This window comes from Macrobrachium nipponense, chromosome 24 (assembly GCF_015104395.2).
Source record: "Macrobrachium nipponense isolate FS-2020 chromosome 24, ASM1510439v2, whole genome shotgun sequence".
NCBI classification, from domain to species: domain Eukaryota; kingdom Metazoa; phylum Arthropoda; class Malacostraca; order Decapoda; family Palaemonidae; genus Macrobrachium; species Macrobrachium nipponense.
In genome coordinates, this window is record NC_061091.1 from 2751007 (window position 1) to 2766006 (window position 15000).

The following is a 15000-nucleotide window of genomic DNA, read 5'->3' on the forward strand; positions in this document are numbered from 1 at the left end:
TCAGAGGAGCATAATAGTAGACGTATCCAAGACGATTCCAAGAGAATCCTCACGAAATACACAACTGATAATCGAAAAATTCGCTTCTAAACAGCCAAAGACGAAAACAGCTGACAACATCATTGTCTCGATACCTCACGTGAACATGAGTACGCTCACACATACACACACACACACACACTTGCCATTACCCTTTATAAGCGGCACACTAGGCAACCAAAGGATCTCTAGGAACCTGAAGGAGTCGACAGAGTCTCAGAAAGAATCAGTTCCGGGTAGGAACACTTCTGGCTTGTGATAGGACTTTTGTAGGACCTTTTTGAAGCCGTTAGAAAAGTCGTCGCATCAATTGGGAGCAATTTCTGTGCCATTGTGTTATCTGCCGGGGAAAGAGATTTTATAAGTAATGTTTAATTGGGATCGTCATGAAAGGAAAGGAGGAAGATGTGTATTGAATATTATTGTATACGAGCTCAATTGAGGGCGCGCGCTATTCTGTGCTGGAACCCGGCGATGATCGTCGTGTCTCCCCTAACGTTCCCGATCCCCTACCTATCCCGCGCCCACCCAGAGGCGAACAAACGATATTATCCGCTTGGATTTCATTATTATAGATAGATTATTGTTGTTGCTAGTTCCACGTTGGCCAAGTGCACTTCGCGCTCGGCTACCATTCGGTGGTCCGAAGTTCGATTCTCGGCTCGGCCAACGCGGAACCAGAGATAGAATTTCATTTTTCGATACAATGTGGTTCGGATCCCACAATAAGCTGTAGGTCCCGTTGCTAGGTAACCAATTGGTTCCTAGTCACGTAAAAATATCTAATCCTTCGGGCCAGCCCTAGAAGAGCTGTTAATCAGCTCAGTGGTCTGGTAAAACTAAGGTATACTTACTGTTGTTGCTGTTGTTGTTACTGTGTCAGTACAGGATCTTTGTGCTCATTCAGGTAGTCCAGTAATGGAGGAGGAGATATAAGCTTGGAAGTGATTGAAATATTGAAATTGTTTAAAATTTATCATCCAAATCACCCTTTTCTTCTTCTATTCAAAGTTGGAGTCATCTAATTTGTATCAATTTATTTTCCTCAGCAACTCAGTTTGGGGGATAAGGGGGGTCGTGGGTGGGGGAGATTGGGGTTTGGTTTTAAGAAACAGGGAAATTTACAAACTTAAATGATAAAAATTTTGTTAGGTAAGATTTCAAAAATGGTTTGGAGAAACATGTAAATAATCGCATAGATTGGGGAATATGAGATACTGAAGGAAAATATTAAGAAAAATAGTACAGGAATTGCACAGAAGATGAGTTCCTCGTTGGACGAGTGAGTCGCATGCTCCCCTACTGCTTCGGTAGTTGCGGGTTCGACTCCCCGCCCTGTCAACGTGGAATCAGAGGAATTGATTTCTGGTGATTAGAAATTCATTTCTCGATGTAATGTGGTTCGAATCCCACAATAAGCTGAAGGTCCCGTTGCTAGGTAACCAATTGGTTCCTAGCCACGTAAAAGTATCTAATCCTTCGGGCCAGCCCTAGGAGAGCTGTTAATCCGTTCAGCGTTCTAGTTAAACTAAGATATACTTGTACAGAAGATACAGGGGAAGAAAGTGGATCGATAACAATTGATTGGCGATATAGAATGTTTTTTAAGTACGATATAATTAGACATTTTTAACGACTCTCGATTGTTAACGGAAACAGACCGACGGCAGGAGGAATAGTATTGATAAAGCTATAAGAACTGTAGATATCTTACTTCGCTTCAGCAGCCACAAAAGACGCATTAAAAAAAAAAACTGGAAACTGTTACGAGGATGAATGTGAAATTATGTTTACAAAGGATCCCATCAACATTTTTCAGACCATCGTTAAAAATGTTCGCTCGCTGATTTGCATATATGATCGATCACGGTGCACAGCTGAAAATAATGAGGGTATATCGGGCTTCAAAGAAATGAAAAATAAAAATAAAAAAACGGTGATTTTCACAGCTGGAATCCTCAGTCGTGTCACAGAGCACGCTCTTTGACGTATCGCAAATATATCACAAATAATTAAGGTCTTAGGGTGTCAAGTAGCTGCGTGTTTTGGAATTTTATCGTAAGAGGGGTGTCAGATAGCTGCATATTTTGGGGCTTTATTGTAAGAGGCTGTGGAACTATTGTTGTTTTTCTGTCTTTTATGGGTGTCAAATAGCTGCGAATTCGGAGCTTTATCGTAAGAGGCTGTGGAACTATTGTTGTTTTTCTGTCTTTTATGGGTGTCAAATAGCTGCGAATTCGGAGCTTTATCGTAAGAGGCTGTGGAACTATTGTTGTTTTTCTGTCTTTTATGGGTGGCAAATAACTGCGAATTCGGAGCTTTATCGTAAGAGGCTGAGGATCTACTGTTGTTTTTCTGTCATATACAGGTGTCAAATAGCTGCGTGTTTTTGGACCTTTGTCATAAGAGGCTGTGGATCTATTGTTGTTTTTCTCTTATACGCGTGTCAAATAGCTGCGCGTTTTAGAACTCCATCGTAAGAGGCTGAAGATCTATTGTTGCTTTGCTGTCTCCTGTCAGCAAATAGCAGAGGTGTTTATGTCACACATTACACGCTTTTTGGCCATGTTTCAACAGCTATCTGCGATCCTAAGGCGGTGTCACATGAACGCACTTTCCAGCTTGATTTTACGAACAGACGCTAGCACAGATAAAAGGATGGATCGCGTCATTTTTGAGGTGGTTCGTTTGTGTGGAGAGACTATATAGACCCGGGAAGCTGAGAACAAAAAAATTATATAAATGAGCAGAAGGTAATAAGAAGAAAGAATGATCGAGAAAGTGTTGGCTGGAATAAGTGAGAAGAGTTTCTAGAACAACTGAAAACCCAGGTCCTGTGTATAAAGAACTGACGCGTAGCGTAGCTACCCAGGTGAGGGGTAGACGCGCTGCTGATGAACTTTCTATGTAAATGTGTGCAATGGCGGACACTGTCTCTTTCTGATCAGGAATTTCATCCTTATCTTAGCAGTTCAAACATAATTAAGACAGTATTTAATAGTCTCTTTTGATTTGGAGCCAATGCTTACTATGGGACTCTTGTTTATTTCGTGTGTGTAATAATATATATATATATATATATATCTATATATATATATATATATATATATATATATATATATATATATATATATATATATATATATATATATATATATACTTAAAATCACAGTAGATGCACGTGACTTCATTAAATAAGCGAATACCACAGGAAATGGTAGGCAGAAATCGAAGCGCTTTCGTCTGTACTAAGACATTGTCAAGGAACGAATGAAATACAGTTGGAAAGAAAGTTATCAGGTTTTCTTGATCTTTCTGTTTACCTGATAACTTTCTTTCCAACTGTACTTCATTCGTTCCTTGACGATGTCTTAGTAAAGACGAATATATATATATATATATATATATATATAAATATATATATATATATATATATATATATATATATATATATATCAATTCAGGAATGCCGAAGACACATGATTGTTTTTTTAAGAGATATTCATAGAGAAACGTTTCACACATGACTATGTGCATCATCAGTCTGAAAAATGACAAAATAATAACATTAAAAATACTAAAAATACACAGGATTCTTAAAATGACAATTAAAAACATTAAAAGACTAAAATTAGAGGCAAAGTAAAAACAACTGCTGTTACACCAACCTTCAGGTACAGAGGAAGAAGATAGAATGACCAAAGAAGGAACTACAACCTCCAAAGACGACTTATGCCACAGATATTAGTTTTGGAGCAGAGGAGCAGCCACTGTTTTAACGAATGGGAACGATTCCTTTTAAGTCTTTTAAATAATGACTCTAAGGTCGTCAAATAATCTGCATCCTTAGGAATATGCTAATATGGAAAAGTGCTGTTTCTTGACCTCAATTTTACAATTAATAGCATGATTTTTTATATTTGAATGTTCTTTGTCTGCTCAATCTTTGTCCCGTTCTAAAAACTCAACCCTAAGTGACTGTAATAACGCATCTGCAACAACCTCTTCGTTGATCCAATATAAGTACCAGGACATCCTGGGCATGTAAACTTATATACCACATTGGACCTCATGAAGGGCTGCAGACGGTCCTTGAAGCCAAACAAAGAGCCAATTTTACTGGGATTATTAGATATTAATTTTAAATTAATGCACGGTATTTCAGTTTCAATAATTTGTTTCAATTTATGCGAAAATTTGGAGTTAAAAATATAAGGAATTGAAGCATACATGATTTTTTTTCGGAACATTAAAAACCGGTGTGGCAGGATGAAAATAATTAGTTAAAAGTTTGTTGATGATTCTAAAAACTAAATCCTTGGGAAATGAATTTTGGTGAAAAAAGTAGTTAAAAATTCAATCTCCTTATGAAATATGGCCCAACTGGACGAGTATCTAAGAGCCCTATATACTAAAGTATAGATGGTATTCAATTTAAAACTGGTTTGGCAAGCACTATAGAAATTATTTGCAAGACCTGTATAAGTTTTCTTTCTTTAAACGGCAGTAGTAAAAACAGAATTAACTCTCGTGATTAAAACATCCAATTCCATAGTAAAATAATGTTAGGGTGTTGCTGATTAATAAAAATCTAAAAACTGAGTGGCCTGCCACTGATACTTAAAAAGAACAAGGTATCGGTTCTACATACCTTCTGTAAAACAATGGTTTAAAAGAAGACGGACAACAATCTAAAAAATTTTTGTTCCAAAAATGACATAAAAAATTTGCAAATAAAGGTCCTAAAGGAGAACCCATAGCAACACCATCTACCTGAGAATACAATTTTTGATTAAAAATAACATAGAATCTTGCACAGCAAGTTTCTAAAAGTTGTTTAAAAAGAGACCTAGTAAAACATGAAAAGTAAATTGTCATCTGGGAAAAAATCCTTGTTTAAAACAAATCTCTATAGTCTCGTTTAATGGAACATTCGTAAATAAAGACTCAACATCAAAGCTTGACATATACAGGTCACCATCCTCGTCCAGTTGGGCCATATTTCATAAGGAGATTGAATTTTTAACTACTTTTTTTCACCAAAATTCATTCCCAAGGATTTAGTTTTTAGAATCATCAACAAACTTTTTAACTAATTAATTTCATCCTGCCACACCGGTTTTTAATGTTCCGAAAAAAATCATGTATGCTTCAATTCCTTATATTTTTAACTCCAAATTTTCGCATAAATTGAAACAAATTATTGAAACTGAAATACCGTGCATTAATTTAAAATTAATATCTAATAATCCCAGTAAAATTGGCTCTTTGTTTGGCTTCAAGGACCGTCTGCAGCCCTTCATGAGGTCCAATGTGGTATATAAGTTTACATGCCCAGGATGTCCTGGTACTTATATTGGATCAACGAAGAGGTTGTTGCAGATGCGTTATTACAGTCACTTAGGGTTGAGTTTTAGAACGGGACAAGATTGAGCAGACCAGAACATTCAAATATAAAAAATCATGCTATTAATTGTAAAATTGAGGTCAAGAAACAGCACTTTTCCATATTAGCATATTCTAAGGATGCAGATTATTTGACGACCTTAGAGTCATTATATATTAAAAGACTCGTTCCATCGTTAAACAGTGGCTGCTCCTCTGCTCAACTATATCTGGCATAGTCGTCTTTGGAGGTTGTAGTTCCTTCTTTGGTCATTCTATCTTCTTCCTCTGTACCTGAAGGTTGGTGTAACAGCAGTTGTTTTTACTTTGCCTCTAATTTTAGTCTTTTAATGTTTTTAATTGTCATTTTAAGAATCCTGTGTATTTTTTAGTATTTTTAATGTTATTATTTTGTCATTTTTCAGACTGATGATGCACATAGTCATGTGCGAAACGTTTCTCTATGAATAAATCTCTTAAAAACAATCATGTGTCTTCGGCATTCCTGAATTGATGTTGAGGATCATACTGCAGAGTAGTATATATATATATATATATATATATATATATATATATATATAGTAATATATATATATATGTGTGTGTGTGTGTGTGTGTGTGTGTGTGTGTGTGTGTGCTTATTATGAGTTAATCCTGCTTACTTTCTACTCTATCTCTCTCATTTCACATCTCTCTGATTTGAGCATGACATGACAACCACCTCACCCGTCTCGGGTGATATTGGCTGAGCGTCATAATCGTATAAACCTATGCCTCATGTGGGCTCAACCAGCAATTACCCTAATTGCGATGAAGTACGGATAATAATGATCCTAACTTGAATAATCGCTCTTGAGAGACGTGGATGGTAGTTTGATGATGATAATTGTTAATGATAATCTCCCAAGCGCAACCTCCGATTATAATTATCTGCGATGTGGAGAAGTCATCTTAGTTTAAGAATGAATTGCGTTCATTAATAATATATATTTATATTATACATATTTATACATAGGTATATATACGTACATATATTTATATGTGTTGTATAAATAAAAACAAATGCCGTCTTTATTTATATATATCATCTCGTTCGATATTTTCGTGATACCGTAATGTGTGTGTGCGTGTTTTTATGTATATTGTATGAATGTTATAAATACTACATATATATATATATATATATCATATATATAAATATATGTATATATTATACATTATATATCTATATATATATAATATTAATATAAATATTAATTGTATTAATTTATAACCATTTTAGTCATAATTTCAGTTCACTGAGGATGACGTAGTTTTGCCCGTTTGATCTTCACCTAAAATTATACGCTTTTGTGATAATATAATTACTCGAAATGTGCGTTCTTAACGAACTACCTTCCGTGGACCTGCATCGTGGAAAATTATTCTAATATTCTAATAGAAATTGATCAATGAATATTTAATAACAGAACAAAGCGTATGAATCAATTATGCATCGGTGAACACATTCTGTGAGCATTGGAAGTCAGTCTAAATTTCGAACGATTGGAAAAAATTCCGTACCCTTAATACCTTCACTGTTTTTATTTTATTTTATCTTTTTTTTTACATAATCAGTTCGGTGATGCGTGGGGGCTTTATATTTTTGTTCCTGCCCCCCACCCCCCCCCCTCCCTCCGCCTGCCTCAACAAATAACAGAGAGAGAGAGAGAGAGAGAGAGAGAGATTGGGGAGGGGAAGATAATACCCAATTGCAAAGCTTGAAATATTGTTTGCGATACAAACTGATTCTACGCATATGTCTGATTGGAATAAACAAAAAACAAAAAAAGGGGAACAAATATTTCCTGGTATGAAAATAAAAAACCAACGGTTCACTTCGTGCAGCTATATAGATTAAACGAGATGATGAAAATAAAATAAAATTTAAAAAAAAAACATCCGGGCTCCTGGCCGCGGAAACAAAATTGGAAGAAAATAGAGGGAAAAAATGAAATAGTTCTATGCAAAAACCTCACTCTGTTTTGGGCATAATATCGAAACAGGAAAGAGAAGAACCTTTTCACATTTGGCTTTGGGAAAATATGGAATTTCATTCAACCTTTTTATATTCATATTATATATACATACGCATGTATATAAATATGATTACAATGGCACAAGCACGTGCTTTGGCCATCACAGATGACCACGTGGACAAAATAAGAGACTGTGTCTAGCCCCTGACCGGTTTCGACATTATTTCCAAGCCATCGTCAGGTGTTTGGAAATGAATTCGTAACACGTCAGAACCTAAACACCCAGTCCTTTTTACTCGTGGTGGTGATATTATATATATATATATATATATATATATATATATATATATATATATATATTTATATAGCTGTATTTATGTATGTCTGTAAAGAGAAAGAGTCTCGTGATACATATAGGTATATAAACTGTCAGTACATGACCATTTTCCCCTAAAAGAGGCCAGTTTTGATTTTAAAAAATTAATACACTAACTACCACACCGAACCTTTAATAGCTATATCAAGGAAGAACCTCTGGTATAAATAGAAAAAAAGAAATTACTTTGTGCCCAGATCCATCTCTTAGGTATATACACCTACACCTTCGTCTGGACCTTGGGTGTGTTCAGTTAGTCTCTGAGTGAGTGTCGAGGGAATTTGTCATAAAACACCCTGGAACCTCATCGCTTCAAGCTAAATTCTAGGTTTCATTTCCAAGACTTCGAAGCCGTTCATCTTTTGAGACGTTTATTGAAACCCGTGATATTCAGAAGTCCTTAGGACAGAGCAGGAATGAATTTACTCCTCGCTTCAATATCTGGGGAAGGCAGAATATTCCACGAACTGGAGTAGGCAAACTGTTCCATATTTCACCTTTTGGTTTACCGTCTCCATAACCAGATGACCTCTGGAAGACCTTATTAGAAGTTTCACTTCCTTTTAACACTCTCACCACATCGGTCTCTACGTATAGTATGTCTGTATTGGTCACCTTCCAAACTGCACACGACATTTTGTAACTGATAGCCGATCTTGGCTGTTTCCGCTTTTTTTTCCCCCCCCTTTCAGACCCAATCAATAACCCTCTTGCCACGCATGAGTTGGGTTCTCATACATTCCAGCTCTCTCTCTCTCTCTCTCTCTCTCTCTCTCTCTCTCTCTTTATTACTCGTATCAGCATTTCCATAATGGTATTTATCAGTCGCCTTAGCTTGTATTTCTTCATATGATCCTACACTTAACAATATGACTATTGTTTCACACTCACACTCATATACTTATACACACATACATACATACATACAAATGTACAGATTGCTGTCATTCGCATTATTAAAAATACCCATACGACTTCGCTGTACTAGTCTTCCCAAGACTTATTAGAGTGCCAAAAGTTAAGGCATATTTTAATTGATTTGCGGGAAGAATCTGGTCCAGTTTCTGGTAGAATTGATATAATATATATCTAATTATATATATTATATAATTTTAAATATATATATATATATATATGTGTGTGTGTGTGTGTGTGTGTGTATATGTATATATATATATATATATATATATATATATATATATATATATATATATATATATATGTAATGCATCCACACAACATAACGACTTCTACATGAAATGAAACAGAAAACGATATCAGTCAAACACTCTCAGCAAATCTCTTGAAACTGTATTATCATGCCCCCATGCCCTTTTCAGGCCACCTTGTGGCCACTACAGTCATCCGAGTACCAGGTACCTAACTCACAGCATTAGGTTCTAAGCAATGCGCCTGTGTTCACCCTTGAGTCAAGTCTAGGGCCTCCTCCCTCTGGGTGGTACCATCAAGTGGCCTTTTAATTCTTATCAGGTCTTTCTGGATGAGGGCACCAGTTCATGCCCTTATTGGTACCTAACTACTACTGCACAATTTAGAGTGTTCAGGGAGACCACCGTCTGCTCCGTCCCCACCCAGGAGACGAACCTGGGCTTCCATTCTTGACTTGATAAGAGAGAATGCTAATAAACATAGTGCAAGACTATATATAAACTATATATCTATCCATATAAAAATAAAGGCAAAATCCACGAAGAAAAAAATGAAACAATTAGAGCACTACTGTAAGGCCTTTCGACTTCTCGTCCTTTGCTAAGCTGATAGGCTGCTCAGTGGAGGACGAGAAGTCGCAAGACCTTGTAGCAGTGCTACATTGTTTCACTTTCATTTCGTGGATTTTTGCCTTGATCTTTGTATTCACCACGTTCCATATATCCGTGATTTTCAGTTGTACGTACACCTATGTATTATTTTATTTATATATAGTTTATTTATATAGAATTTTTATATATTAATTTATACATGAAGCTTTCGGAATCCCACTCACCCCTTCTGCCGTGGACGCCAATAGCTACATATCTCCAAGGTTAGCATTGGCTCACTGGTCGCTATTTTATTTTCCTGGCATCTACTACATCCTCGGGATGCTGTGGGGAGGGAGATGATAATAGGGCAGATCTGAGAAGAAGGAGCGACGTCTGATGAGGAGGCCGACGGCACGGGACTCGAGCAGATCAACCCGCCATCAAACCACACGTCACTCTGATATATTCTTAGCCTAACAACCCGTGCATAGCGGCCTTCTCGACCTTCGGTTACCAGTTAGTGGATTTACGGGAGATTTTTCGTTTGAGTTTTGGGATTTTATTTGTTTTTGCGATGACTAATCCCTTGGACTTCATAATGGTCTCTCATTTATTAACGAAATCGCTTAAATTTTGTCAAAATTGCTCGTAATTCGCTGAGGAACTCCATAAAATTCGCTGCCATTTCAACATTCGCCAACCCCTCCCTCATTGTTTAAGCAACGTGGACGAATTAGACCAATCGTTATCCTTGATTTGGAATCTCGTTTTCTTTCGTTCGATCGACGATTTACGTCCATCCATCCGTTCGTGTGATCATAGCGACTCACTCCTCCCAAATTTAGAATTCGAAAGGGACTCAGATTATTCAAGAATTCGATTCTATTAAAGTAACGGATTTCATTCGGTTATTCTCATGGAAGGGAAAATGAAAACCCGAAAATGGAAGTCGGATTATCGAAGTTACCCCTCCCCCCACCTCCCTGCCCATTCGAGCGCAAGCAATTCTCTTATTGACGTGTCCTTCCTGACGAAACTGAATTATATTCCAAAGCCGAGCAGAAGCCCTTTATTGCAATTTCCAGAGTAGGGGGGGTGGGGGGCCAATCCCTTGAAAATCCGAAGGCGTCCAATGGAATCATTACGCAGAGGATGTACAAAATCAGTTGTATGAGACTAAAGGGTTGATATCCATCATTGAAACAGGGTCAATAGCGGGCCAGGAGGAGTCAAATCTGAGGCGTGTTGGGTTGCTAAGGGTCACGAAGTCAAAACATTTGGCCCCCCACCCCCAGCCCTATTCTCTCCCCCCCCCTTCCCCAACCCCTCTTCCACTTCCCCTCCCTCTCACAACCGTTATTTACCTCTTGCCAAGTTCGTATCCTCATTCTCCTTCTACTTCTTCTTCTTCTTCTTCTTCTCCTCCTCCTCCTCCTCCTTTTATTCCTTCCCTTAATCCTCTCCATCCTAATCCAACTTCTTCCTTCCCTCTTTCTCTCTCGCCTCTCTCTCCTATTCCTTGCATCAGTTTCTATTCTTTCCACTGATACTAACCGATGCGGAAGTTATCAAAAACAATATCTATTCTTAGAGTGCCAAGGTTAGAATGGTCTTTATTTTAGGTGACAGTTTTAAAAGTTGACAATGCAATAGCTGATCAAAGGTTTACAGTATTCAACTGAGATTGGGACATCGTTGCAATATACTCTATATATATATATATATATATATAATATATATATATATATCTATATATATATATATATATATATATACACACACACGCACACACACACACACAAACACACATATATATATATATATATTATATATATATATATATATATATATATATTACCTGCCACTTTGGGTGGCTAACATCTCAGATACACTAGCCAGCAGCTAACATTTCAGATACTTACACTAGCCACCAGCTAACATTTCAGATACTTAACAATAACCACCAGCTAACATTTCAGATACTTACACTACCCATAATCTAACATTTCAGACGCTTACACTAGCCAGCAGCTAACATTCTTCCGCCATCTATATTAACACGAAGGACTGATACATAGTGTTAGAATGCTACGTATCAGTCCTTCGTCAATGGCTTCGAAATAAAGTCGAAACCGGTCAGGACCTATACATCTCATCTCTTATTTTCCACCTGTGGATATGTGTAATAAATCTTGCCTTCTGTTTGAGAACAAATGTTGTTTTGGTGGATTCAGTCTTTCATGCTATTCAAGAATAAATTATTTCTATATGAATTTATTATAACTCTTGCATTCTTTAAAGGATGACAATTGTTTTTGTAAATTCGCTCTAACTCTTGCATGATGGAAAAATATTGTTCTTTTATAAACTCAGTCTGTCTTGCATTCTTTTGAAGAATAAATATGGTTTCTCTAAGTGCATTCTAACCCTTGTACTCTAAGACTAAATATAGTTTCTATAAACTCAGTCTGTCTTGCCCCCATAAAGTATGAAACAAAAAGGTGTTACTTCGTCCCTCTTGTATGTATGTATGTATTTATGTATATATATTCATATACATAACATATATATATTACATATTTCTTATACGAAACTCCTTTCAATTGTTTTGTTTATTTACTTAATTTTATGACGCTGTCACAATAACCTACATGTGTTTGCGCCATAAGTTATTCAATCAGTTTCATATTTAATTCTATTACGGTTTTAATAACCTATCTCTATTAACGCCAGCTTTAGTAACCATAAACCTATCCGTCAATCAGTCTCAAATCTCATATCGCTGTCACATTTGACGGATAGCGGACGGTAGTTACCAAATAAAAAACAAATTATATTCCCTTGAATGCGGCTATCGATCATGTTGACTTATGTCCAATCTCGGAAGTTATTTGCATATATTACATGTCTTAAATTGAACTACAACCGCAATTACGAGACGTATTTACTGCAAGTGAGCTGTTTTGTCATTTAACCTGAGCGTGAATCAATACTTTGAATTAGAGCGTAGTACAAGGCTTTGGTCTCGCTTTGCTTTCTCACATTCTATTTATACATATATATATATATATATATATATATATATATATATACATACGTATTTAAATACATATATGTATATATGATACATATCTGTCTGAATCCTTCAAGTTTTGGATAATAATAAGGTTCTTTTATTATATATATATATATATATATATATATATATATATATGTATGTATGATATATATAATATATATATATATATATATAGTTTTTTGTACTTTATGATATCGGATTTTTTCCTGCAAAGGAGAAATTAGAATAGAATATATCTCTATAGTATATAATAGTCTATATATATCTATATTATATATTAATTATATATAGATATATATATTACCCACCATCTATATGTGTGTGTAGTTGTATGATTGCATGCGTGTAATCTAAGTTAGCCCGCACGACCAAATACCACCGTTGTAGTACCTCACACTTGTCCATTCCTAATAGCTCATTGATTCGCACGAAACACTCTTGATCGAATGCCCACGTGAGGCGCACTGTAGGCGTTACTAATGGGTACTTGCAGCAACTCCTTCGGCCCGGGGCTGGCCCCCACTTTCGCTGTCTGCCCAACCTCTCTTAACTATTCCTTCTCGGTTTTTTTCCCGAACTCCGGGCTTAAATACATCTAATTATTTTCTTGGTCTGTTTATTTAGCTGTCCAACTCCTTTTTCTTTGGTTTGTTCTTAATTGAAAGTGATTTTTGTTCTATTCATATAATGGAGAGTTGCTGTAATGAGTATTTGGTCATTTAGTGAAAGTTTACATATATATATTATTATACTTATATATATGTAAATAATCTATAATATTATATAAGATAATATATATATATATGTGTGTGTGTGTGTGTGTGTGTGTGTGTGTTTGTATATACATGTATATATATATATATATATATATATATATATATATATATATATATATATATATATATATATATATATGTAAACTCTCGCGGTAGTGTAGTAGGTAAAAGCTTCACTGACGTCCTGGATTTGAAAGGATCCTGGGATCGCGCCCCGATCCGGCAAGTTTATTATCGAGAAAAAATTCCCTTCGGTTAAGCATATATGATATATAATTCCGGAGGTAGGAGGCGAATTAGATATTAAAGGACATTGTAGCTCGATATATATATATATATATATATATATATATATATATATATATATATATAGTGTTAGCTCTGTGGTCGATACTGATTTATTTATATAGAAGTAAAATAAACAAATTTACTTTGACTTCAGCAAATAGAGGAAAGATTTTTATTACGAATTTAACATCTGAGTTTATTTACTGAAAGCTTTCTTTGTCGTCGCGAAGAATTCATTTTATAATATTTGGGATTAAAAAAGATTATTATTAAAAGTTTTTTTTTCTACTTCAGCCTCTAGTTTTTCCAGATTCCATTTCTAGGGATCTTGGGATCGTGTCTCCTAGTGTTCCTGTGATTATATGTACATTTCTACTGGCATATCCCATATTCTTCTTATTTCTGTTTTCAGGTCTTGATAGTTATCCATTTTTTCATTTCTTTCTTTCTCTTCGACTCTGGTGTCCCATGGTATGCAAAACTCAGTGAGTGATATTTTCTTCTTGATTATTATTATTATTATTATTATTATTATTATTATTATTATTATACAGTCGAGTCATGATGATAGTATTAACAGCGCTTTTGATGTCGCCGACGATGAGTGATTGTGATAATGACGATGATGAGAGTATAATGAGAAAAATATATTGGGGCTTAGATATTCCTAAAGAATTATTATGTGGTTTATTTCGTTTTCCGTGTATATTATTATTTTTCTTTTGTTATAACATTTTTATTTACTTGTTTTTGTCATTCAAATTTTATTTGAATTTTTTATTCTTGTTCTGTGTATTCATTTTTTATTGTTTTATTTAACTTTTTTTATCGTTCTATATATTTAATTTTCTTTATTCTTATTTTATATACTTGGTTTTTTAATTACTGTTTTATTTACTTGTTTTCTTGATATTCTTGTCTCACTTACTTCTTCCATTTTTATTATTTTTTTGCTGCTCAATTAGTACATCAATAGTAACTATTATAGTGATGATGAAAAAAATTACGGATTATGTAAAGAAAGAAATTGGTCCCTCAAAAAAATAATAACGAATTTAAACAAAAAACCAGGGACTCATTAAAAATAGATTTTTATAAGAAAAAAAAGATAGTCCATTAAAAAAAATAATAGCGAATTTTGTTTAAAAAAAAAATTCACTCAAAAAATAACGAATTTTGTAAAAGGAAAAAAAAAGTCCATCAAAAAAAATTATAGCGAATTTTGTATAAAAAAAATTTTCCCTCAAAAAATGATAACGAATTTTGTTAAAAAAGA

At 35.0% G+C, this 15000-nt stretch overlaps 1 protein-coding gene across 1 annotated transcript in view; it reads right to left on the reverse strand.

Annotated features, from left to right (window-relative positions):
- LOC135204796 (adhesion G-protein coupled receptor D1-like) overlaps nt 1-10026 on the reverse strand; it is a 31393-nt gene extending 21367 nt beyond the window's left edge. The window contains exon 1 of the mRNA XM_064234981.1: nt 9824-10026. The gene's annotated coding sequence lies outside the window, so the exon portion shown is untranslated. The remainder of the gene's footprint in view (nt 1-9823) is intronic.
- Nucleotides 10027-15000: the final 4974 nt, after the last annotated feature.